Raw genomic sequence first — 27,203 nt, forward strand, 5'->3', positions numbered from 1 at the left:
TTATTTTTCCGTCCTCATAGTCATATAAGGGCTTGTTTTTAGCGAGAAAAGTTCTTGTTTTTAATGGCAGCATTTAATGTACCATATAATGTACTGAAAGAAAACTCTTTGTGGGGTGGAATGGAAAAATAATATCTTAATTTTGCCTCTTTGTATTCCGATAGTCATAACTTTATTATTTTTCCGTCCTCATAGTCATACAAGGGTTTGTTTTTAGCGAGACAAGTTCTTGTTTTTAATGGCAGCATTTAATGTACCATATAATGTACTGAAGAAAACTCTTTGTGGGGTGGAATGGAAAACACAAAAGCAATTTGTCCAATGCTTTTTGAGTAGTAAAAATTGCAAGTTTATTTTATTATTCAGGTTAATAGGATATCAATATGAATACACGTTTGCATGTATTTTCTACTGACGTGACGTGAATCTTTGGTGTAAAAGTGGCCGGTTAGCTCAGTTGGTTAGAGCGTGGTGCTAATAACGCCAAGGTCACGGGTTCGATCCCCGTACGGGTCATGGAAGCTCACTTTTGTTACAGAGTTGAATAGTTGATAATATTGAAAAAAGGTCCATCAAATTCAACCTATAAACCTGCCGTGTTGATCCAGAGGAAGGCAAAAACTGTCTTGGAGTGCATTCCAATGTTGTCATTAGGGGAAAAATTCCTCCCTTACTCCAAATATGGCTATTAGAATAAATTCCTGGATCAAAGTTCCATCTCCAGAATCTGGTACAAATATGATGAAATTTTATATTTTTCAAAAAAACACTTTTCAATGTGGCAGAGAGTTCAATCGTCAAACTGCTCTTACAGTAAAGAATCCCCGTCTGTGATGAGGTCCTTTAATTACCTTGCTTTCCCTTCTTTGCACGCATTCTAGTTCAGCAATGTCCTTCTCATACACAGGTGCTCAAAACTGTACACAATATTCCATGTATGGTGTAACCGGTGATTTATAGAAATGCAGAGTTTGTTGCATGAAATCATCTTAGAGGTTCAATTTCAACCTTAAGGACAAAAATAATATCTTGATTTTGCCTCTTTGTATTCCGATAGTCATAACTTTATTATTTTTCCGTCCTCATAGTCATATAAGGGCTTGTTTTTAGCGAGACAAGTTCTTGTTTTTAATGGCAGCATTTAATGTACCATATAATGTACTGAAAGAAAACTCTTTGTGGGGTGGAATGGAAAACACAAAAGCAATTTGTCCAATGCTTTTTGAGTAGTAAAAATTGCAAGTTTATTTTATTATTCAGGTTAATAGGATATCAATATGAATACACGTTTGCATGTATTTTCTACTGACGTGACGTGAATCTTGGGTGTAAAAGTGGCCGGTTAGCTCTGTTGGTTAGAGCGTGGTGCTAATAACGCCAAGGTCGCGGGTTCGATCCCCGTATGGGCCATGGACGCTCACTTTTGTTACATGCTTGTTACAGAGCTGAATAGTTGATAATATTGAAAAAAGGTCCATCAAATTCAACCTATAAACCTGCTGTGTTGATCCAGAGGAAGGCAAAAACTGTCTTGGAGTGCATTCCAATGTTGTCACTAGGGGAAAAATTCCTCCCTTACTCCAAATATGGCTATTAGAATAAATTCCTGGATCAAAGTTCCATCTCCAGAATCTGGAACAAATATGATGACATTTTATATTTTTCAAAAAAACACTTTTCAATGTGGCAGAGAGTTCAATCGTCGAACTGCTCTTACAGTAAAGAATCCCCGTCTGTGATGAGGTCCTTTAATTACCTTGCTTTCCCTTCTTTGCACGCATTCTAGTTCAGCAATGTCCTTCTCATACACAGGTGCTTAAAACTGTACACAATATTCCATGTATGGTCTAACCGGTGATTTATAGAAATGCAGAGTTTGTTGCATGAAATCATCTTAGAGGTTCAATTTCAACCTTAAGGACAAAAATAATATCTTGATTTTGCCTCTTTGTATTCCGATAGTCATAACTTTATTATTTTTCCGTCCTCATAGTCATATAAGGGCTTGTTTTTAGCGAGACAAGTTCTTGTTTTTAATGGCAGCATTTAATGTACCATATAATGTACTGAAGAAAACTCTTTGTGGGGTGGAATGGAAAACACAAAAGCAATTTGTCCAATGCTTTTTGAGTAGTAAAAATTGCAAGTTTATTTTATTATTCAGGTTAATAGGATATCAATATGAATACACGTTTGCATGTATTTTCTACTGACGTGACGTGAATCTTTTGTGTAAAAGTGGCCGATTAGCTCAGTTGGTTAGAGCGTGGTGCTAATAACGCCAAGGTCACGGGTTTCTATCCCCGTATGGGCCATGAAAGCTCACTTTTGTTACATGCTTGTTACAGAGTTGAATAGTTGATAATATTGAAAAAAGGTCCATCAAATTCAACCTATAAACCTGCCGTGTTGATCCAGAGGAAGGCAAAAACTGTCTTGGAGTGCATTCCAATGTTGTCATTAGGGGGAAAAATTCCTCCCTTACTCCAAATATGGCTATTAGAATAAATTCCTGGATCAAAGTTCCATCTCCAGAATCTGGAACAAATATGATGAAATTTTATATTTTTCAAAAAAACACTTTTCAATGTGGCAGAGAGTTCAATCGTCGAACTGCTCTTACAGTAAAGAATCCCCGTCTGTGATGAGGTCCTTTAATTACCTTGCTTTCCCTTCTTTGCACGCATTCTAGTTCAGCAATGTCCTTCTCATACACAGGTGCTTAAAACTGTACACAATATTCCATGTATGGTCTAACCGGTGATTTATAGAAATGCAGTGTTTGTTGCATGAAATCATCTTAGAGGTCCAATTTCAACCTTAAGGACAAAAATAATATCTTGATTTTGCCTCTTTGTATTCCGATAGTCATAACTTTATTATTTTTCCGTCCTCATAGTCATATAAGGGCTTGTTTTTAGCGAGACAAGTTCTTGTTTTTAATGGCAGCATTTAATGTACCATATAATGTACTGAAGAAAACTCTTTGTGGGTGGAATGGAAAACACAAAAGCAATTTGTCCAATGCTTTTTGAGTAGTAAAAATTGCAAGTTTATTTTATTATTCAGGTTAATAGGATATCAATATGAATACACGTTTGCATGTATTTTCTACTGACGTGACGTGAATCTTTGGTGTAAAAGTGGCCGGTTAGCTTAGTTGGTTAGAGCGTGGTGCTAATAACGCCAAGGTCGCGGGTTCGATCCCCGTATGGGCCATGGACGCTCACTTTGGTTACATGCTTGTTACAGAGCTGAATAGTTGATAATATTGAAAAAAGGTCCATCAAATTCAACCTATAAACCTGCCGTGTTGATCCAGAGGAAGGCAAAAACTGTCTTGGAGTGCATTCCAATGTTGTCACTAGGGGAAAAATTCCTCCCTTACTCCAAATATGGCTATTAGAATAAATTCCTGGATCAAAGTTCCATCTCCAGAATCTGGTACAAATATGATGAAATTTTATATTTTTCAAAAAAACACTTTTCAATGTGGCAGAGAGTTCAATCGTCGAACTGCTCTTACAGTAAAGAATCCCCGTCTGTGATGAGGTCCTTTAATTACCTTGCTTTCCCTTCTTTGCACGCATTCTAGTTCAGCAATGTCCTTCTCATACACAGGTGCTTAAAACTGTACACAATATTCCATGTATGGTCTAACCGGTGATTTATAGAAATGCAGAGTTTGTTGCATGAAATCATCTTAGAGGTTCAATTTCAACCTTAAGGACAAAAATAATATCTTGATTTTGCCTCTTTGTATTCCGATAGTCATAACTTTATTATTTTTCCGTCCTCATAGTCATATAAGGGATTGTTTTTAGCGAGACAAGTTCTTGTTTTTAATGGCAGCATTTAATGTACCATATAATGTACTGAAGAAAACTCTTTGTGGGGTGGAATGGAAAACACAAAAGCAATTTGTCCAATGCTTTTTGAGTAGTAAAAATTGCAAGTTTATTTTATTATTCAGGTTAATAGGATATCAATATGAATACACGTTTGCATGTATTTTCTACTGACGTGACGTGAATCTTTTGTGTAAAAGTGGCCGATTAGCTCAGTTGGATAGAGCGTGGTGCTAATAACGCCAAGGTCACGGGTTTCTATCCCCGTATGGGCCATGAAAGCTCACTTTTGTTACATGCTTGTTACAGAGTTGAATAGTTGATAATATTGAAAAAAGGTCCATCAAATTCAACCTATAAACCTGCCGTGTTGATCCAGAGGAAGGCAAAAACTGTCTTGGAGTGCATTCCAATGTTGTCATTAGGGGAAAAATTCCTCCCTTACTCCAAATATGGCTATTAGAATAAATTCCTGGATCAAAGTTCCATCTCCAGAATCTGGTACAAATATGATGACATTTTATATTTTTCAAAAAAACACTTTTCAATGTGGCAGAGAGTTCAATCGTCGAACTGCTCTTACAGTAAAGAATCCCCGTCTGTGATGAGGTCCTTTAATTACCTTGCTTTCCCTTCTTTGCACGCATTCTAGTTCAGCAATGTCCTTCTCATACACAGGTGCTCAAAACTGTACACAATATTCCATGTATGGTCTAACCGGTGATTTATAGAAATGCAGAGTTTGTTGCATGAAATCATCTTAGAGGTCCAATTTCAACCTTAAGGACAAAAATAATATCTTGATTTTGCCTCTTTGTATTCCGATAGTCATAACTTTATTATTTTTCCGTCCTCATAGTCATATAAGGGCTTGTTTTTAGCGAGACAAGTTCTTGTTTTTAATGGCAGCATTTAATGTACCATATAATGTACTGAAGAAAACTCTTTGTGGGGTGGAATGGAAAACACAAAAGCAATTTGTCCAATGCTTTTTGAGTAGTAAAAATTGCAAGTTTATTTTATTATTCAGGTTAATAGGATATCAATATGAATACACGTTTGCATGTATTTTCTACTGACGTGACGTGAATCTTTGGTGTAAAAGTGGCCGGTTAGCTCAGTTGGTTAGAGCGTGGTGCTAATAACGCCAAGGTCACGGGTTCGATCCCCGTACGGGCCATGGAAGCTCACTTTTGTTACAGAGTTGAATAGTTGATAATATTGAAAAAAGGTCCATCAAATTCAACCTATAAACCTGCCGTGTTGATCCAGAGAAAGGCAAAAACTGTCTTGGAGTGCATTCCAATGTTGTCATTAGGGGAAAAATTCCTCCCTTACTCCAAATATGGCTATTAGAATAAATTCCTGGATCAAAGTTCCATCTCCAGAATCTGGTACAAATATGATGACATTTTATATTTTTCAAAAAAACACTTTTCAATGTGGCAGAGAGTTCAATCGTCGAACTGCTCTTACAGTAAAGAATCCCCGTCTGTGATGAGGTCCTTTAATTACCTTGCTTTCCCTTCTTTGCACGCATTATAGTTCAGCAATGTCCTTTTCATACACAGGTGCTCAAAACTGTACACAATATTCCATGTATGGTCCAACCGGTGATTTATAGAAATGCAGAGTTTGTTGCATGAAATCATCTTAGAGGTCCAATTTCAACCTTAAGGACAAAAATAATATCTTGATTTTGCCTCTTTGTATTCCGATAGTCATAACTTTATTATTTTTCCGTCCTCATAGTCATATAAGGGCTTGTTTTTAGCGAGACAAGTTCTTGTTTTTAATGGCAGCATTTAATGTACCATATAATGTACTGAAATAAAACTCTTTGTGGGGTGGAATGGAAAACACAAAAGCAATTTGTCCAATGCTTTTTGAGTAGTAAATATTGCAAGTTTATTTTATTATTCAGGTTAATAGGATATCAATATGAATACACGTTTGCATGTATTTTCTACTGACGTGACGTGAATCTTTGGTGTAAAAGTGGCCGGTTAGCTCAGTTGGTTAGAGCGTGGTGCTAATAACGCCAAGGTCATGGGTTCGATCCCCATACGGGCCATGGAAGCTCCCTTTTGTTACATGCTTGTTACAGAGTTGAATAGTTGATAATATTGAAAAAAGGTCCATCAAATTCAACCTATAAACCTGCCGTGTTGATCCAGAGGAAGGCAAAAACTGTCTTGGAGTGCATTCCAATGTTGTCATTAGGGCAAAAATTCCTCCCTTACGCCAAATATGGCTATTAGAATAAATTCCTGGATCAAAGTTCCATCTCCAGAATCTGGTACAAATATGATGACATTTTATATTTTTCAAAAAAACACTTTTCTATGTGGCATAGAGTTCAATCATCGAACTGCTCTTACAGTAAAGAATCCCCGTCTGTGATGAGGTCCTTTAATTACCTTGCTTTCCCTTCTTTGCACGCATTCTAGTTCAGCAATGTCCTTCTCATACACAGGTGCTCAAAACTGTACACAATATTCCATGTATGGTCTAACCGGTGATTTATAGAAATGCAGAGTTTGTTGCATGAAATCATCTTAGAGGTCCAATTTCAACCTTAAGGACAAAAATAATATCTTGATTTTGCCTCTTTGTATTCCGATAGTCATAACTTTATTATTTTTCCGTCCTCATAGTCATATAAGGGCTTGTTTTTAGCGAGACAAGTTCTTGTTTTTAATGGCAGCATTTAATGTACCATATAATGTACTGAAATAAAACTCTTTGTGGGGTGGAATGGAAAAATAATATCTTGATTTTGCCTCTTTGTATTCCGATAGTCATAACTTTATTATTTTTCCGTCCTCATAGTCATATAAGGGCTTGTTTTTAGCGAGACAAGTTCTTGTTTTTAATGGCAGCATTTAATGTACCATATAATGTACTGAAGAAAACTCTTTGTGGGGTGGAATGGAAAACACAAAAGCAATTTGTCCAATGCTTTTTGAGTAGTAAAAATTGCAAGTTTATTTTATTATTCAGGTTAATAGGATATCAATATGAATACACGTTTGCATGTATTTTCTACTGACGTGACGTGAATCTTTGGTGTAAAAGTGGCCGGTTAGCTCAGTTTGTTAGAGCGTGGTGCTAATAACGCCAAGGTCATGGGTTCGATCCCCGTACGGGCCATGGAAGCTCACTTTTGTTACATGTTTGTTACAGAGTTGAATAGTTGATAATATTGAAAAAAGGTCCATCAAATTCAACCTATAAACCTGCCGTGTTGATCCAGAGGAAGGCAAAAACTGTCTTGGAGTGCATTCCAATGTTGTCATTAGGGGAAAAATTCCTCCCTTACTCCAAATATGGCTATTAGAATAAATTCCTGGATCAAAGTTCCATCTCCAGAATCTGGTACAAATATGATCAAATTTTATATTTTTCAAAAAAACACTTTTCAATGTGGCAGAGAGTTCAATCGTCGAACTGCTCTTACAGTAAAGAATCCCCGTCTGTGATGAGGTCCTTTAATTACCTTGCTTTCCCGTCTTTGCACGCATTCTAGTTCAGCAATGTCCTTCTCATACACAGGTGCTTAAAACTGTACACAATATTCCATGTATGGTCTAACCGGTGATTTATAGAAATGCAGAGTTTGTTGCATGAAATCATCTTAGAGGTTCAATTTCAACCTTAAGGACAAAAATAATATCTTGATTTTGCCTCTTTGTATTCTGATAGTCATAACTTTATTATTTTTCCGTCCTCATAGTCATATAAGGGCTTGTTTTTAGCGAGACAAGTTCTTGTTTTTAATGGCAGCATTTAATGTACCATATAATGTACTGAAAGAAAACTCTTTGTGGGGTGGAATGGAAAAATAATATCTTGATTTTGCCTCTTTGTATTCCGATAGTCATAACTTTATTATTTTTCCGTCCTCATAGTCATATAAGGGCTTGTTTTTAGCGAGACAAGTTGTCATTAGGGGAAAAATTCCTCCCTTACTCCAAATATGGCTATTAGAATAAATTCCTGGATCAAAGTTCCATCTCCAGAATCTGGTACAAATATGATGAAATTTTATATTTTTCAAAAAAACACTTTTCAATGTGGCAGAGAGTTCAATCGTCGAACTGCTCTTACAGTAAAGAATCCCCGTCTGTGATGAGGTCCTTTAATTACCTTGCTTTCCCTTCTTTGCACGCATTCTAGTTCAGCAATGTCCTTCTCATACACAGGTGCTTAAAACTGTACACAATATTCCATGTATGGTGTAACCGGTGATTTATAGAAATGCAGAGTTTGTTGCATGAAATCATCTTAGAGGTTCAATTTCAACCTTAAGGACAAAAATAATATCTTGATTTTGCCTCTTTGTATTCCAATAGTCATAACTTTATTATTTTTCCGTCCTCATAGTCATATAAGGGCTTGTTTTTAGCGAGACAAGTTCTTGTTTTTAATGGCAGCATTTAATGTACCATATAATGTACTGAAAGAAAACTCTTTGTGGGGTGGAATGGAAAACACAAAAGCAATTTGTCCAATGCTTTTTGAGTAGTAAAAATTGCAAGTTTATTTTATTATTCAGGTTAATAGGATATCAATATGAATACACGTTTGCATGTATTTTCTACTGACGTGACGTGAATCTGTGGTGTAAAAGTGGCTGGTTAGCTCAGTTGGTTAGAGTGTGGTGCTAATAACGCCAAGGTCACGGGTTTGATCCCCGTACGGGCCATGGAAGCTCACTTTTGTTACATGCTTGTTACAGAGTTGAATAGTTGATAATATTGAAAAAAGGTCCATCAAATTCAACCTATAAACCTGCCGTGTTGATCCAGAGGAAGGCAAAAACTGTCTTGGAGTGCATTCCAATTTTCTCATTAGGGGAAAAATTCCTCCCTTACTCCAAATATGGCTATTAGAATAAATTCCTGGATCAAAGTTCCATCTCCAGAATCTGGTACAAATATGATGAAATTTTATATTTTTCAAAAAAACACTTTTCAATGTGGCAGAGAGTTCAATCGTCGAACTGCTCTTACAGTAAAGAATCCCCGTCTGTGATGAGGTCCTTTAATTACCTTGCTTTCCCTTCTTTGCACGCATTCTAGTTCAGCAATGTCCTTCTCATACACAGGTGCTTAAAACTGTACACAATATTCCATGTATGGTCTAACCGGTGATTTATAGAAATGCAGAGTTTGTTGCATGAAATCATCTTAGAGGTTCAATTTCAACCTTAAGGACAAAAATAATATCTTGATTTTGCCTCTTTGTATTCTGATAGTCATAACTTTATTATTTTTCCGTCCTCATAGTCATATAAGGGCTTGTTTTTAGCGAGACAAGTTCTTGTTTTTAATGGCAGCAATTAATGTACCATATAATGTACTGAAAGAAAACTCTTTGTGGGGTGGAATGGAAAAATAATATCTTGATTTTGCCTCTTTGTATTCCGATAGTCATAACTTTATTATTTTTCCGTCCTCATAGTCATATAAGGGCTTGTTTTTAGCGAGACAAGTTCTTGTTTTTAATGTCAGCATTTAATGTACCATATAATGTACTGAAAGAAAACTCTCTGTGGGGTGGAATGGAAAACACAAAAGCAATTTGTCCAATGCTTTTTGAGTAGTAAAAATTGCAAGTTTATTTTATTATTCAGGTTAATAGGATATCAATATGAATACACGTTTGCATGTATTTTCTACTGACGTGACGTGAATCTTTGGTGTAAAAGTGGCCGGTTAGCTCAGTTGGTTAGAGCGTGGTGCTAATAACGCCAAGGTCACGGGTTCGATCCCCGTACGGGCCATGGAAGCTCACTTTTGTTACATGCTTGTTACAGAGTTGAATAGTTGATAATATTGAAAAAAGGTCCATCAAATTCAACCTATAAACCTGCCGTGTTGATCCAGAGGAAGGCAAAAACTTTCTTGGAGTGCATTCCAATATTGTCATTAGGGGAAAAATTCCTCCCTTACTCCAAATATGGCTATTAGAATAAATTCCTGGATCAAAGTTCCATCTCCAGAATCTGGTACAAATATGATGACATTTTATATTTTTGAAAAAAACACTTTTCAATGTGGCAGAGAGTTCAATCGTCGAACTGCTCTTACAGTAAAGAATCCCCGTCTGTGATGAGGTCCTTTAATTACCTTGCTTTCCCTTCTTTGCACGCATTATAGTTCAGCAATGTCCTTTTCATACACAGGTGCTCAAAACTGTACACAATATTCCATGTATGGTCCAACCGGTGATTTATAGAAATGCAGAGTTTGTTGCATGAAATCATCTTAGAGGTCCAATTTCAACCTTAAGGACAAAAATAATATCTTGATTTTGCCTCTTTGTATTCCGATAGTCATAACTTTATTATTTTTCCGTCCTCATAGTCATATAAGGGCTTGTTTTTAGCGAGACAAGTTCTTGTTTTTAATGGCAGCATTTAATGTACCATATAATGTACTGAAATAAAACTCTTTGTGGGGTGGAATGGAAAACACAAAAGCAATTTGTCCAATGCTTTTTGAGTAGTAAATATTGCAAGTTTATTTTATTATTCAGGTTAATAGGATATCAATATGAATACACGTTTGCATGTATTTTCTACTGACGTGACGTGAATCTTTGGTGTAAAAGTGGCCGGTTAGCTCAGTTGGTTAGAGCGTGGTGCTAATAACGCCAAGGTCATGGGTTCGATCCCCATACGGGCCATGGAAGCTCCCTTTTGTTACATGCTTGTTACAGAGTTGAATAGTTGATAATATTGAAAAAAGGTCCATCAAATTCAACCTATAAACCTGCCGTGTTGATCCAGAGGAAGGCAAAAACTGTCTTGGAGTGCATTCCAATGTTGTCATTAGGGGAAAAATTCCTCCCTTACGCCAAATATGGCTATTAGAATAAATTCCTGGATCAAAGTTCCATCTCCAGAATCTGGTACAAATATGATGACATTTTATATTTTTCAAAAAAACACTTTTCAATGTGGCATAGAGTTCAATCATCGAACTGCTCTTACAGTAAAGAATCCCCGTCTGTGATGAGGTCCTTTAATTACCTTGCTTTCCCTTCTTTGCACGCATTCTAGTTCAGCAATGTCCTTCTCATACACAGGTGCTCAAAACTGTACACAATATTCCATGTATGGTCTAACCGGTGATTTATAGAAATGCAGAGTTTGTTGCATGAAATCATCTTAGAGGTCCAATTTCAACCTTAAGGACAAAAATAATATCTTGATTTTGCCTCTTTGTATTCCGATAGTCATAACTTTATTATTTTTCCGTCCTCATAGTCATATAAGGGCTTGTTTTTAGCGAGACAAGTTCTTGTTTTTAATGGCAGCATTTAATGTACCATATAATGTACTGAAATAAAACTCTTTGTGGGGTGGAATGGAAAAATAATATCTTGATTTTGCCTCTTTGTATTCCGATAGTCATAACTTTATTATTTTTCCGTCCTCATAGTCATATAAGGGCTTGTTTTTAGCGAGACAAGTTCTTGTTTTTAATGGCAGCATTTAATGTACTGAAGAAAACTCTTTGTGGGGTGGAATGGAAAACACAAAAGCAATTTGTCCAATGCTTTTTGAGTAGTAAAAATTGCAAGTTTATTTTATTATTCAGGTTAATAGGATATCAATATGAATACACGTTTGCATGTATTTTCTACTGACGTGACGTGAATCTTTGGTGTAAAAGTGGCCGGTTAGCTCAGTTTGTTAGAGCGTGGTGCTAATAACGCCAAGGTCATGGGTTCGATCCCCGTACGGGCCATGGAAGCTCACTTTTGTTACATGTTTGTTACAGAGTTGAATAGTTGATAATATTGAAAAAAGGTCCATCAAATTCAACCTATAAACCTGCCGTGTTGATCCAGAGGAAGGCAAAAACTGTCTTGGAGTGCATTCCAATGTTGTCATTAGGGGAAAAATTCCTCCCTTACTCCAAATATGGCTATTAGAATAAATTCCTGGATCAAAGTTCCATCTCCAGAATCTGGTACAAATATGATCAAATTTTATATTTTTCAAAAAAACACTTTTCAATGTGGCAGAGAGTTCAATCGTCGAACTGCTCTTACAGTAAAGAATCCCCGTCTGTGATGAGGTCCTTTAATTACCTTGCTTTCCCGTCTTTGCACGCATTCTAGTTCAGCAATGTCCTTCTCATACACAGGTGCTTAAAACTGTACACAATATTCCATGTATGGTCTAACCGGTGATTTATAGAAATGCAGAGTTTGTTGCATGAAATCATCTTAGAGGTTCAATTTCAACCTTAAGGACAAAAATAATATCTTGATTTTGCCTCTTTGTATTCTGATAGTCATAACTTTATTATTTTTCCGTCCTCATAGTCATATAAGGGCTTGTTTTTAGCGAGACAAGTTCTTGTTTTTAATGGCAGCATTTAATGTACCATATAATGTACTGAAAGAAAACTCTTTGTGGGGTGGAATGGAAAAATAATATCTTGATTTTGCCTCTTTGTATTCCGATAGTCATAACTTTATTATTTTTCCGTCCTCATAGTCATATAAGGGCTTGTTTTTAGCGAGACAAGTTGTCATTAGGGGAAAAATTCCTCCCTTACTCCAAATATGGCTATTAGAATAAATTCCTGGATCAAAGTTCCATCTCCAGAATCTGGTACAAATATGATGAAATTTTATATTTTTCAAAAAAACACTTTTCAATGTGGCAGAGAGTTCAATCGTCGAACTGCTCTTACAGTAAAGAATCCCCGTCTGTGATGAGGTCCTTTAATTACCTTGCTTTCCCTTCTTTGCACGCATTCTAGTTCAGCAATGTCCTTCTCATACACAGGTGCTTAAAACTGTACACAATATTCCATGTATGGTCTAACCGGTGATTTATAGAAATGCAGAGTTTGTTGCATGAAATCATCTTAGAGGTTCAATTTCAACCTTAAGGACAAAAATAATATCTTGATTTTGCCTCTTTGTATTCTGATAGTCATAACTTTATTATTTTTCCGTCCTCATAGTCATATAAGGGCTTGTTTTTAGCGAGACAAGTTCTTGTTTTTAATGGCAGCAATTAATGTACCATATAATGTACTGAAAGAAAACTCTTTGTGGGGTGGAATGGAAAAATAATATCTTGATTTTGCCTCTTTGTATTCCGATAGTCATAACTTTATTATTTTTCCGTCCTCATAGTCATATAAGGGCTTGTTTTTAGCGAGACAAGTTCTTGTTTTTAATGTCAGCATTTAATGTACCATATAATGTACTGAAAGAAAACTCTCTGTGGGGTGGAATGGAAAACACAAAAGCAATTTGTCCAATGCTTTTTGAGTAGTAAAAATTGCAAGTTTATTTTATTATTCAGGTTAATAGGATATCAATATGAATACACGTTTGCATGTATTTTCTACTGACGTGACGTGAATCTTTGGTGTAAAAGTGGCCGGTTAGCTCAGTTGGTTAGAGCGTGGTGCTAATAACGCCAAGGTCACGGGTTCGATCCCCGTACGGGCCATGGAAGCTCACTTTTGTTACATGCTTGTTACAGAGTTGAATAGTTGATAATATTGAAAAAAGGTCCATCAAATTCAACCTATAAACCTGCCGTGTTGATCCAGAGGAAGGCAAAAACTTTCTTGGAGTGCATTCCAATATTGTCATTAGGGGAAAAATTCCTCCCTTACTCCAAATATGGCTATTAGAATAAATTCCTGGATCAAAGTTCCATCTCCAGAATCTGGTACAAATATGATGAAATTTTATATTTTTCAAAAAAACACTTTTCAATGTGGCAGAGAGTTCAATCGTCGAACTGCTCTTACAGTAAAGAATCCCCGTCTGTGATGAGGTCCTTTAATTACCTTGCTTTCCCTTCTTTGCACGCATTCTAGTTCAGCAATGTCCTTCTCATACACAGGTGCTTAAAACTGTACACAATATTCCATGTATGATACAACCTATAAATTGGAGTCTAGCACAAAAACATTGAGTAAAACAATGAAAGTTTAATGGATCAATTAAAATGAACAGACATGAATGACAACATAGAGATGATTACCACATGAAAAAAAGGGGACAACCAGAAATAAATAAATAAGTAGAAAGCGGCACGGTGTACATAGGCTAAGGCACAGCTATGATACTATGTATTGATAATGATCAATGTACAAACAGCCAAATATCGAACACTAAAAAACCGCTGGGTAATGTATACAGTAGTGAGGAGTATGCTGAGAAATGTCTCAATGTAAGTAGCTGGGACAAAAACCCAGAAGTAATGCAATTACGAGACTACAGCTCCATACAATGTCATAATACAACAATAGATGCATATCTCTTACCCATAATGGCGTGACTGGTGTCCTCCCCGACGCGCGTTTCGGCCCGGAAGCCTTCGTCTGGGGGTGGTGTCATGATGTGACCTACGGCCTTATAACTAACCCCCCACCAATCCCCAAAGGGGAAAGCCATCCAATTACCGAGCGACTGTGCACTCAATCTCACGGTCCGGCACAAGAGCATCCGGGTCACAGACCCGGAAGCCGACAGCATGGAATCCACGTGTCAGGCGTCCGGGTCAGGAACAGGAGGCCCAGGGCCGAAAACCGGAGCGCGAAATCGCGCATGCGCACAGTAGGGCTAGTTGTAAGCCAGAAGATACTGGCACCAACATGAAGCGCACACTAGGGGCGCACATTGAGGACCGAACCCGAGATTTAAGGCATAAGACCCACAGATGATAATTAAATAAGAATAGCTGTCCCTATCCTTTCCCTAACTAATAGAATCCAAGAGGGAAAGGGCATGAAAGAATTCATCCACCTGTACCGAAAGATGATATTAAGGAGTCAAAAGATATATATATATATATATGAACAAATAAATAAATACTAAAAGAAAAGAGAGAATATGCATGAGTGTAAAGATAATGCATAATGCAATTAAATACTATATAGGATGGCTAAACAGCCATGATATTGAGTGTTACGCATCACTACTGCATGCATAACCCATGCCAAAGACCAAATTACACACGCTACGGTGCCAAATGCATCCCAGCGTCCGCTGCCAGATGGCACATATTTTATATGAATATATCAATGTGCCCATAATGCAGCATACTATAATGACCGTGTAGTAGAGATATACACGTATTATTGATAAACAATTATGCAAAGTGTATTTATCTATATGTTAAAAATGTACAATCAAATACATAAGTAAAATGAATATAAAACATGTGAAAAAAGCCGCATCGATATCAGTATTAAGCCAATATATATATATATAAATCACCTTAGTGCTGATACATATACGTGTATATGTGTTACATAGCTTGCCATATCATGGCTAGTAATTGATGACAGCAATTATAAACGGACTGCAAAAGCAGCCCGTATATTGTAATAAACTAATGAATGTGAGGCATGTGCATGGTAACTACATACCACGACAGATGGGGGGAGATGCGTAAGTGTTTGTCCAAACACTGGTCTGTCCTACAAACGGACGGCATCCTATCAGAAATTTTGCCCCCGAGACCTGCAGTAGCATCAAGGAGAGCAAGAAATCTCCGGGACACACTAGTTCACAGTCACCATCAACCACAATTGCCCAAACCAATTTTTGGGGCATCAAAACCACGATGGGGTTGTCGCCCATGTGGTCGATGCATAGCGTGTCCAAACATTGTTAGTGGAGATGATTTTGTGGACTCTTTGGGTGATAAAACGTATAAGATCACCTGGCCTATCAACTGCAACACAAAGGGAGTAATTTATTATGCATGCTGCCCCTGTCCAAAAATTTATATAGGCCTCACAACAAGAGAACTCAAATTAAGAACGAGGGAACATGTCAATAGCATTGAGGCAGCCAGGGGGACGTCTCCTGACAATATTGACCTTCTGAAAACTTTGCCACGACATTTCTTCCTGTATCACAACTGTGCATCCAAGGACCTGAAAATCAAAGGCATTGACCATGTGGAGCTTAATTTGAGAGGTGGTTCGTTAATGCAAAAACTATTGCGAGTAGAATCCAAGTGGATTTGGAAACTCAAAACATTACAACCAAAGGGTTTGAATGAAACCCTTGGGTTTGCAGCTTTCCTATAGGGGTGTGGGGATCTCTCATGGTGTCGTTTTGTTTTTAACTAATGTGTTATGTGTATATTAATAGCCATTTTTTAACATATGACTGCTTTTAGTTGTCCTAGATTACCATTTGTATATGGTGCACGTGCTGCGATATGACATTCTACTGACCTTCTGCGCCTTTGACGACTTCTCTTCCTCCTCCATCCAATGGGTGTGTAACAGGCCGATGTATGCTCTGTGGACGACGCATCCTGGCAGCATGGATGTTCATTCTGGCCCAACACTTGGAATATACCCACTCTGCATCTGTTCCAGCCTGTACGCTTTTTTATTTTACTTAGTTTCACATTTTTGGGTTTGAGTAGATAACATTATGCTGTTTCCCCCTACGTGGGTATACACTATACAGTTGTTATTGTGATCTTCTTCCTATTACACCACCACGGGTGTGGTTTGACTGTTGGTTGTCAATGTTTCATGTCTGATAGACATTCTATGATATATTCACCTCACCAACTTTATTAATTGGTATTTTAATATGTTCTACATTTTCTGTTATATTTAGTGATGTTAATCCATCAAGTGCTAGTTTTTGTATGTATGTAATAATCTGTGATAGATAAAACTTGCACTAATTATATCACCTACGTCTGTTGTATTGATGGCAACCTCATTTTTGATGATGTTTTGGACATCTATTGAATATTATATATTTCACTTTTTTTGTCACATTTTGTCATGTTTTTTATTAAAGCATTGGTCACGGCACAGTATTACTATTGTTTTATATTCATGGGTACTTATCACTCATTATTATTGGTCCTGATATTTTTATCGCATCACTCACTAATATGTACTTATATTTCACTTTTAATATTTCACACCCATATCTGTTTTATTTTAGCTACCTAGTCTGGTATGTCACTTGTTCAGTGTTTAGTGATCATGGTCTTAGTTTGTATATCCCCTGGTCGTTGTTTGTTTTTCGCACGCGCACATGCCTCACATTCATTAGTTTATTACAATATACGGGCTGCTTTTGCAGTCCGTTTATAATTGCTGTCATCAATTACTAGCCATGATATGGCAAGCTATGTAACACATATACACGTATATGTATCAGCACTAAGGTGATTTATATATATATATATTGGCTTAATACTGATATCGATGCGGCTTTTTTCACATGTTTTATATTCATTTTACTTATGTATTTGATTGTACATTTTTAACATATAGATAAATACACTTTGCATAATTGTTTATCAATAATACGTGTATATCTCTACTACACGGTCATTATAGTATGCTGCATTATGGGCACATTGATATATTCATATAAAATATGTGCCATCTGGCAGCGGACGCTGGGATGCATTTGGCACCGTAGCGTGTGTAATTTGGTCTTTGGCATGGGTTATGCATGCAGTAGTGATGCGTAACACTCAATATCATGGCTTTTTAGCCATCCTATATAGTATTTAATTGCATTATGCATTATCTTTACACTCATGCATATTCTCTCTTTTCTTTTAGTATTTATTTATTTGTTCATATATATATATATATATCTTTTGACTCCTTAATATCATCTTTCGGTACAGGTGGATGAATTCTTTCATGCCCTTTCCCTCTTGGATTCTATTAGTTAGGGAAAGGATAGGGACAGCTATTCTTATTTAATTATCATCTGTGGGTCTTATGCCTTAAATCTCGGGTTCGGTCCTCAATGTGCGCCCCTAGTGTGTGCTTCATGTTGGTGCCAGTATCTTCTGGCTTACAACTAGCCCTACTGTGCGCATGCGCGATTTCGCGCTCCGGTTTTCGGCCCTGGGCCTCCTGTTCCTGACCCGGACGCCTGACACGTGGATTCCATGCTGTCGGCTTCCGGGTCTGTGACCCGGATGCTCTTGTGCCGGACCGTGAGATTGAGTGCACAGTCGCTCGGTAATTGGATGGCTTTCCCCTTTGGGGATTGGTGGGGGGTTAGTTATAAGGCCGTAGGTCACATCATGACACCACCCCCAGACGAAGGCTTCCGGGCCGAAACGCGCGTCGGGGAGGACACCAGTCACGCCATTATGGGTAAGAGATATGCATCTATTGTTGTATTATGACATTGTATGGAGCTGTAGTCTCGTAATTGCATTACTTCTGGGTTTTTGTCCCAGCTACTTACATTGAGACATTTCTCAGCATACTCCTCACTACTGTATACATTACCCAGCGGTTTTTTAGTGTTCGATATTTGGCTGTTTGTACATTGATCATTATCAATACATAGTATCATAGCTGTGCCTTAGCCTATGTACACCGTGCCGCTTTCTACTTATTTATTTATTTCTGGTTGTCCCCTTTTTTTCATGTGGTAATCATCTCTATGTTGTCATTCATGTCTGTTCATTTTAATTGATCCATTAAACTTTCATTGTTTTACTCAATGTTTTTGTGCTAGACTCCAATTTATAGGTTGTATTGTTCATTCAGCGGGTGCACGTTATTACCATGTCCTTCCACGGGCCTGTGGCCCGGCTCCCTGGAGAGTCCACACATTCATTATTTAAAGGGTATACTCCACGTATCTTCTAGGGAGCCCTTTGGTGTCCTCCATTTAGGTATAATATTCCATGTATGGTCTAACCGGTGATTTATAGAAATGCAGAGTTTGTTGCATGAAATCATCTTAGAGGTTCAATTTCAACCTTAAGGACAAAAATAATATCTTGATTTTGCCTCTTTGTATTCCGATAGTCATAACTTTATTATTTTTCCGTCCTCATAGTCATATAAGGGCTTGTTTTTAGCGAGAAAAGTTCTTGTTTTTAATGGCAGCATTTAATGTACCATATAATGTACTGAAAGAAAACTCTTTGTGGGGTGGAATGGAAAAATAATATCTTAATTTTGCCTCTTTGTATTCCGATAGTCATAACTTTATTATTTTTCCGTCCTCATAGTCATACAAGGGCTTGTTTTTAGCGAGACAAGTTCTTGTTTTTAATGGCAGCATTTAATGTACCATATAATGTACTGAAGAAAACTCTTTGTGGGGTGGAATGGAAAACACAAAAGCAATTTGTCCAATGCTTTTTGAGTAGTAAAAATTGCAAGTTTATTTTATTATTCAGGTTAATAGGATATCAATATGAATACACGTTTGCATGTATTTTCTACTGACGTGACGTGAATCTTTGGTGTAAAAGTGGCCTGTTAGCTCAGTTGGTTAGAGCGTGGTGCTAATAACGCCAAGGTCACGGGTTCGATCCCCATATGGGCAATGTAAGCTCACTTTTGTTACAGAGTTGAATAGTTGATAATATTGAAAAAAGGTCCATCAAATTCAACCTATAAACCTGCCGTGTTGATCCAGAGGAAGGCAAAAACTGTCTTGGAGTGCATTCCAATGTTGTCATTAGGGGGAAAATTCCTCCCTTACTCCAAATATGGCTATTAGAATAAATTCCTGGATCAAAGTTCCATCTCCAGAATCTGGTACAAATATGATGAAATTTTATATTTTTCAAAAAAACACTTTTCAATGTGGCAGAGAGTTCAATCGTCGAACTGCTCTTACAGTAAAGAATCCCCGTCTGTGATGAGGTCCTTTAATTACCTTGCTTTCCCTTCTTTGCACGCATTCTAGTTCAGCAATGTCCTTCTCATACACAGGTGCTTAAAACTGTACACAATATTCCATGTATGGTCTAACCGGTGATTTATAGAAATTCAGAGTTTGTTGCATGAAATCATCTTAGAGGTCCAATTTCAACCTTAAGGACAAAAATAATATCTTGATTTTGCCTCTTTGTATTCCGATAGTCATAACTTTATTATTTTTCCGTCCTCATAGTCATATAAGGGCTTGTTTTTAGCGAGACAAGTTCTTGTTTTTAATGGCAGCATTTAATGTACCATATAATGTACTGAAAGAAAACTCTTTGTGGGGTGGAATGGAAAAATAATATCTTGATTTTGCCTCTTTGTATTCCGATAGTCATAACTTTATTATTTTTCCGTCCTCATAGTCATATAAGGGCTTGTTTTTAGCGAGACAAGTTCTTGTTTTTAATGGCAGCATTTAATGTACCATATAATGTACTGAAGAAAACTCTTTGTGGGGTGGAATGGAAAACACAAAAGCAATTTGTCCAATGCTTTTTGAGTAGTAAAAATTGCAAGTTTATTTTATTATTCAGGTTAATAGGATATTAATATGAATACACGTTTGCATGTATTTTCTACTGACGTGACGTGAATCTTTTGTGTAAAAGTGGCTGGTTAGCTCAGTTGGTTAGAGCGTGGTGCTAATAACGCCAAGGTCACGGGTTTGATACCGGTACGGGCCATGGAAGCTCACTTTTGTTACAGAGTTGAATAGTTGATAATATTGAAAAAAGGTCCATCAAATTCAACCTATAAACCTGCCGTGTTGATCCAGAGGAAGGCAAAAACTGTCTTGGAGTGCATTCCAATGTTGTCATTAGGGGAAAAATTCCTCCCTTACTCCAAATATGGCTATTAGAATAAATTCCTGGATCAAAGTTCCATCTCCAGAATCTAGTACAAATATGATGAAATTTTATATTTTTCAAAAAAACACTTTTCAATGTGGCAGAGAGTTCAATCGTCGAACTGCTCTTACAGTAAAGAATCCCCGTCTGTGATGAGGTCCTTTAATTACCTTGCTTTCCCTTCTTTGCACGCATTCTAGTTCAGCAATGTCCTTCTCATACACAGGTGCTTAAAACTGTACACAATATTCCATGTATGGTCTAACCGGTGATTTATAGAAATGCAGAGTTTGTTGCATGAAATCATCTTAGAGGTTCAATTTCAACCTTAAGGACAAAAATAATATCTTGATTTTGCCTCTTTGTATTCCGATAGTCATAACTTTATTATTTTTCCGTCCTCATAGTCATATAAGGGCTTGTTTTTAGCGAGACAAGTTCTTGTTTTTAATGGCAGCATTTAATGTACCATATAATGTACTGAAAGAAAACTCTTTGTGGGGTGGAATGGAAAAATAATATCTTGATTTTGCCTCTTTGTATTCCGATAGTCATAACTTTATTATTTTTCCGTCCTCATAGTCATATAAGGGCTTGTTTTTAGCGAGACAAGTTCTTGTTTTTAATGGCAGCATTTAATGTACCATATAATGTACTGAAGAAAACTCTTTGTGGGGTGGAATGGAAAACACAAAAGCAATTTGTCCAATGCTTTTTGAGTAGTAAAAATTGCAAGTTTATTTTATTATTCAGGTTAATAGGATATCAATATGAATACACGTTTGCATGTATTTTCTACTGACGTGACGTGAATCTTTTGTGTAAAAGTGGCTGGTTAGCTCAGTTGGTTAGAGCGTGGTGCTAATAACGCCAAGGTCACGGGTTCGATCCCCGTACGGGCCATGGAAGCTCACTTTTGTTACAGAGTTGAATAGTTGATAATATTGAAAAAAGGTCCATCAAATTCAACCTATAAACCTGCCGTGTTGATCCAGAGGAAGGCAAAAACTGTCTTGGAGTGCATTCCAATGTTGTCATTAGGGGAAAAATTCCTCCCTTACTCCAAATATGGCTATTAGAATAAATTCCTGGATCAAAGTTCCATCTCCAGAATCTAGTACAAATATGATGACATTTTATATTTTTCAAAAAAACACTTTTCAATGTGGCAGAGAGTTCAATCGTCGAACTGCTCTTACAGTAAAGAATCCCCGTCTGTGATGAGGTCCTTTAATTACCTTGCTTTCCCTTCTTTGCACGCATTCTAGTTCAGCAATGTCCTTCTCATACACAGGTGCTCAAAACTGTACACAATATTCCATGTATGGTCTAACCGGTGATTTATAGAAATGCAGAGTTTGTTGCATGAAATCATCTTAGAGGTCCAATTTCAACCTTAAGGACAAAAATAATATCTTGATTTTGCCTCTTTGTATTCCGATAGTAATAACTTTATTATTTTTCCGTCCTCATAGTCATATAAGGGCTTGTTTTTAGCGAGACAAGTTCTTGTTTTTAATGGCAGCATTTAATGTACCATATAATGTACTGAAGAAAACTCTTTGTGGGGTGGAATGGAAAACACAAAAGCAATTTGTCCAATGCTTTTTGAGTAGTAAAAATTGCAAGTTTATTTTATTATTCAGGTTAATAGGATATTAATATGAATACACGTTTGCATGTATTTTCTACTGACGTGACGTGAATCTTTTGTGTAAAAGTGGCTGGTTAGCTCAGTTGGTTAGAGCGTGGTGCTAATAACGCCAAGGTCACGGGTTTGATCCCCGTACGGGCCATGGAAGCTCACTTTTGTTACAGAGTTGAATAGTTGATAATATTGAAAAAAGGTCCATCAAATTCAAGCTATAAACCTGCCGTGTTGATCCAGAGGAAGGCAAAAACTGTCTTGGAGTGCATTCCAATGTTGTCATTAGGGGAAAAATTCCTCCCTTACTCCAAATATGGCTATTAGAATAAATTCCTGGATCAAAGTTCCATCTCCAGAATCTAGTACAAATATGATGAAATTTTATATTTTTCAAAAAAACACTTTTCAATGTGGCAGAGAGTTCAATCGTCGAACTGCTCTTACAGTAAAGAATCCCCGTCTGTGATGAGGTCCTTTAATTACCTTGCTTTCCCTTCTTTGCACGCATTCTAGTTCAGCAATGTCCTTCTCATACACAGGTGCTTAAAACTGTACACAATATTCCATGTATGGTCTAACCGGTGATTTATAGAAATGCAGAGTTTGTTGCATGAAATCATCTTAGAGGTTCAATTTCAACCTTAAGGACAAAAATAATATCTTGATTTTGCCTCTTTGTATTCCGATAGTCATAACTTTATTATTTTTCCGTCCTCATAGTCATATAAGGGCTTGTTTTTAGCGAGACAAGTTCTTGTTTTTAATGGCAGCATTTAATGTACCATATAATGTACTGAAAGAAAACTCTTTGTGGGGTGGAATGGAAAAATAATATCTTGATTTTGCCTCTTTGTATTCCGATAGTCATAACTTTATTATTTTTCCGTCCTCATAGTCATATAAGGGCTTGTTTTTAGCGAGACAAGTTCTTGTTTTTAATGGCAGCATTTAATGTACCATATAATGTACTGAAGAAAACTCTTTGTGGGGTGGAATGGAAAACACAAAAGCAATTTGTCCAATGCTTTTTGAGTAGTAAAAATTGCAAGTTTATTTTATTATTCAGGTTAATAGGATATCAATATGAATACACGTTTGCATGTATTTTCTACTGACGTGACGTGAATCTTTTGTGTAAAAGTGGCTGGTTAGCTCAGTTGGTTAGAGCGTGGTGCTAATAACGCCAAGGTCACGGGTTCGATCCCCGTACGGGCCATGGAAGCTCACTTTTGTTACAGAGTTGAATAGTTGATAATATTGAAAAAAGGTCCATCAAATTCAACCTATAAACCTGCCGTGTTGATCCAGAGGAAGGCAAAAACTGTCTTGGAGTGCATTCCAATGTTGTCATTAGGGGAAAAATTCCTCCCTTACTCCAAATATGGCTATTAGAATAAATTCCTGGATCAAAGTTCCATCTCCAGAATCTAGTACAAATATGATGACATTTTATATTTTTCAAAAAAACACTTTTCAATGTGGCAGAGAGTTCAATCGTCGAACTGCTCTTACAGTAAAGAATCCCCGTCTGTGATGAGGTCCTTTAATTACCTTGCTTTCCCTTCTTTGCACGCATTCTAGTTCAGCAATGTCCTTCTCATACACAGGTGCTCAAAACTGTACACAATATTCCATGTATGGTCTAACCGGTGATTTATAGAAATGCAGAGTTTGTTGCATGAAATCATCTTAGAGGTCCAATTTCAACCTTAAGGACAAAAATAATATCTTGATTTTGCCTCTTTGTATTCCGATAGTAATAACTTTATTATTTTTCCGTCCTCATAGTCATATAAGGGCTTGTTTTTAGCGAGACAAGTTCTTGTTTTTAATGGCAGGATTTAATGTACCATATAATGTACTGAAAGAAAACTCTTTGTGGGGTGGAATGGAAAACACAAAAGCAATTTGTCCAATGCTTTTTGAGTAGTAAAAATTGCAAGTTTATTTTATTATTCAGGTTAATAGGATATCAATATGAATACACGTTTGCATGTATTTTCTACTGACGTGACGTGAATCTTTGGTGTAAAAGTGGCCGGTTAGCTCAGTTGGTTAGAGCGTGGTGCTAATAACGCCAAGGTCACGGGTTCGATCCCCGTACGGGCCATGGAAGCTCACTTTTGTAACATGCTTGTTACAGAGTTGAATAGTTGATAATATTGAAAAAAGGTCCATCAAATTCAACCTATAAACCTGCCGTGTTGATCCAGAGGAAGGCAAAAACTGTCTTGGAGTGCATTCCAATTTTCTCATTAGGGGAAAAATTCCTCCCTTACTCCAAATATGGCTATTAGAATAAATTCCTGGATCAAAGTTCCATCTCCAGAATCTGGTACAAATATGATGAAATTTTATATTTTTCAAAAAAACACTTTTCAATGTGGCAGAGAGTTCAATCGTCGAACTGCTCTTACAGTAAAGAATCCCCGTCTGTGATGAGGTCCTTTAATTACCTTGCTTTCCCTTCTTTGCACGCATTCTAGTTCAGCAATGTCCTTCTCATACACAGGTGCTTAAAACTGTACACAATATTCCATGTATGGTCTAACCGGTGATTTATAGAAATGCAGAGTTTGTTGCATGAAATCATCTTAGAGGTTCAATTTCAACCTTAAGGACAAAAATAATATCTTGATTTTGCCTCTTTGTATTCCGATAGTCATAACTTTATTATTTTTCCGTCCTCATAGTCATATAAGGGCTTGTTTTTAGCGAGACAAGTTCTTGTTTTTAATGGCAGCATTTAATGTACCATATAATGTACTGAAAGAAAACTCTTTGTGGGGTGGAATGGAAAAATAATATCTTGATTTTGCCTCTTTGTATTCCGATAGTCATAACTTTATTATTTTTCCGTCCTCATAGTCATATAAGGGCTTGTTTTTAGCGAGACAAGTTCTTGTTTTTAATGGCAGCATTTAATGTACCATATAATGTACTGAAGAAAACTCTTTGTGGGGTGGAATGGAAAACACAAAAGCAATTTGTCCAATGCTTTTTGAGTAGTAAAAATTGCAAGTTTATTTTATTATTCAGGTTAATAGGATATCAATATGAATACACGTTTGCATGTATTTTCTACTGACGTGACGTGAATCTTTTGTGTAAAAGTGGCTGGTTAGCTCAGTTGGTTAGAGCGTGGTGCTAATAACGCCAAGGTCACGGGTTCGATCCCCGTACGGGCCATGGAAGCTCACTTTTGTTACAGAGTTGAATAGTTGATAATATTGAAAAAAGGTCCATCAAATTCAACCTATAAACCTGCCGTGTTGATCCAGAGGAAGGCAAAAACTGTCTTGGAGTGCATTCCAATGTTGTCATTAGGGGAAAAATTCCTCCCTTACTCCAAATATGGCTATTAGAATAAATTCCTGGATCAAAGTTCCATCTCCAGAATCTAGTACAAATATGATGACATTTTATATTTTTCAAAAAAACACTTTTCAATGTGGCAGAGAGTTCAATCGTCGAACTGCTCTTACAGTAAAGAATCCCCGTCTGTGATGAGGTCCTTTAATTACCTTGCTTTCCCTTCTTTGCACGCATTCTAGTTCAGCAATGTCCTTCTCATACACAGGTGCTCAAAACTGTACACAATATTCCATGTATGGTCTAACCGGTGATTTATAGAAATGCAGAGTTTGTTGCATGAAATCATCTTAGAGGTCCAATTTCAACCTTAAGGACAAAAATAATATCTTGATTTTGCCTCTTTGTATTCCGATAGTCATAACTTTATTATTTTTCCGTCCTCATAGTCATATAAGGGCTTGTTTTTAGCGAGACAAGTTCTTGTTTTTAATGGCAGGATTTAATGTACCATATAATGTACTGAAAGAAAACTCTTTGTGGGGTGGAATGGAAAACACAAAAGCAATTTGTCCAATGCTTTTTGAGTAGTAAAAATTGCAAGTTTATTTTATTATTCAGGTTAATAGGATATCAATATGAATACACGTTTGCATGTATTTTCTACTGACGTGACGTGAATCTTTGGTGTAAAAGTGGCCTGTTAGCTCAGTTGGTTAGAGCGTGGTGCTAATAACGCCAAGGTCACGGGTTCGATCCCCGTACATGCCATGGAAGCACACTTTTGTTACATGCTTGTTACAGAGTTGAATAGTTGATAATATTGAAAAAAGGTCCATCAAATTCAACCTATAAACCTGCCGTGTTGATCCAGAGGAAGGCAAAAACTGTCTTGGAGTGCATTCCAATTTTCTCATTAGGGGAAAAATTCCTCCCTTACTCCAAATATGGCTATTAGAATAAATTCCTGGATCAAAGTTCCATCTCCAGAATCTGGTACAAATATGATGAAATTTTATATTTTTCAAAAAAACACTTTTCAATGTGGCAGAGAGTTCAATCGTCGAACTGCTCTTACAGTAAAGAATCCCCGTCTGTGATGAGGTCCTTTAATTACCTTGCTTTCCCTTCTTTGCACGCATTCTAGTTCAGCAATGTCCTTCTCATACACAGGTGCTCAAAACTGTACACAATATTCCATGTATGGTCTAACCGGTGATTTATAGAAATGCAGAGTTTGTTGCATGAAATCATCTTAGAGGTTTAATTTCAACCTTAAGGACAAAAATAATATCTTGATTTTGCCTCTTTGTATTTCGATAGTCATAACTTTATTATTTTTCCGTCCTCATAGTCATATAAGGGCTTGCTTTTAGCGAGACAAGTTCTTGTTTTTAATGGCAGCATTTAATGTACCATATAATGTACTGAAAGAAAACTCTATGTGGGGTGGAATGGAAAACACAAAAGCAATTTGTCCAATGCTTTTTGAGTAGTAAAAATTGCAAGTTTATTTTATTATTCAGGTTAATAGGATATCAATATGAATACACGTTTGCATTAATTTTCTACTGACGTGACGTGAATCTTTCTTGTAAAAGTGGCCGGTTAGCTCAGTTGGTTAGAGCGTGGTGCTAATAACGCCAAGGTCACGGGTTTGATCCCCGTATGGGCCATGGAAGCTCACTTTTGTTACATGCTTGTTACAGAGTTGAATAGTTGATAATATTGAAAAAAGGTCCATCAAATTCAACCTGTAAACCTGCCGTGTTGATCCAGAGGAAGGCAAAAACTGTCTTGGAGTGCATTC

The 27,203-nt window shown here is 36.9% G+C and overlaps 12 non-coding genes across 12 annotated transcripts; all 12 read left to right on the forward strand.

The window, feature by feature from the left end:
* Positions 1-442: 442 nt before the first annotated feature.
* TRNAI-AAU (transfer RNA isoleucine (anticodon AAU)) lies at positions 443-516 on the forward strand. Its single transcript has one exon. It is a non-coding gene; the product is annotated as a tRNA-Ile (tRNA).
* Positions 517-3,145: 2,629 nt separating this feature from the next.
* On the forward strand, positions 3,146-3,219 carry TRNAI-AAU (transfer RNA isoleucine (anticodon AAU)). The gene has a single exon. It is a non-coding gene; the product is annotated as a tRNA-Ile (tRNA).
* A 1,735-nt stretch (positions 3,220-4,954) lies between these two features.
* Positions 4,955-5,028, forward strand: TRNAI-AAU (transfer RNA isoleucine (anticodon AAU)). Its single transcript has one exon. It is a non-coding gene; the product is annotated as a tRNA-Ile (tRNA).
* An 820-nt stretch (positions 5,029-5,848) lies between these two features.
* On the forward strand, positions 5,849-5,922 carry TRNAI-AAU (transfer RNA isoleucine (anticodon AAU)). Its single transcript has one exon. It is a non-coding gene; the product is annotated as a tRNA-Ile (tRNA).
* A 3,640-nt stretch (positions 5,923-9,562) lies between these two features.
* TRNAI-AAU (transfer RNA isoleucine (anticodon AAU)) lies at positions 9,563-9,636 on the forward strand. Its single transcript has one exon. It is a non-coding gene; the product is annotated as a tRNA-Ile (tRNA).
* Positions 9,637-10,467: 831 nt separating this feature from the next.
* TRNAI-AAU (transfer RNA isoleucine (anticodon AAU)) lies at positions 10,468-10,541 on the forward strand. Its single transcript has one exon. It is a non-coding gene; the product is annotated as a tRNA-Ile (tRNA).
* Positions 10,542-13,264: 2,723 nt separating this feature from the next.
* TRNAI-AAU (transfer RNA isoleucine (anticodon AAU)) lies at positions 13,265-13,338 on the forward strand. The gene has a single exon. It is a non-coding gene; the product is annotated as a tRNA-Ile (tRNA).
* A 7,924-nt stretch (positions 13,339-21,262) lies between these two features.
* TRNAI-AAU (transfer RNA isoleucine (anticodon AAU)) lies at positions 21,263-21,336 on the forward strand. The gene has a single exon. It is a non-coding gene; the product is annotated as a tRNA-Ile (tRNA).
* Positions 21,337-23,223: 1,887 nt separating this feature from the next.
* On the forward strand, positions 23,224-23,297 carry TRNAI-AAU (transfer RNA isoleucine (anticodon AAU)). Its single transcript has one exon. It is a non-coding gene; the product is annotated as a tRNA-Ile (tRNA).
* An 820-nt stretch (positions 23,298-24,117) lies between these two features.
* On the forward strand, positions 24,118-24,191 carry TRNAI-AAU (transfer RNA isoleucine (anticodon AAU)). Its single transcript has one exon. It is a non-coding gene; the product is annotated as a tRNA-Ile (tRNA).
* Positions 24,192-25,196: 1,005 nt separating this feature from the next.
* Positions 25,197-25,270, forward strand: TRNAI-AAU (transfer RNA isoleucine (anticodon AAU)). The gene has a single exon. It is a non-coding gene; the product is annotated as a tRNA-Ile (tRNA).
* An 820-nt stretch (positions 25,271-26,090) lies between these two features.
* On the forward strand, positions 26,091-26,164 carry TRNAI-AAU (transfer RNA isoleucine (anticodon AAU)). The gene has a single exon. It is a non-coding gene; the product is annotated as a tRNA-Ile (tRNA).
* Positions 26,165-27,203: the final 1,039 nt, after the last annotated feature.

Source organism: Rhinoderma darwinii, chromosome 3 (genome assembly GCF_050947455.1).
Source record: "Rhinoderma darwinii isolate aRhiDar2 chromosome 3, aRhiDar2.hap1, whole genome shotgun sequence".
NCBI classification, from domain to species: Eukaryota; Metazoa; Chordata; class Amphibia; order Anura; family Rhinodermatidae; genus Rhinoderma; species Rhinoderma darwinii.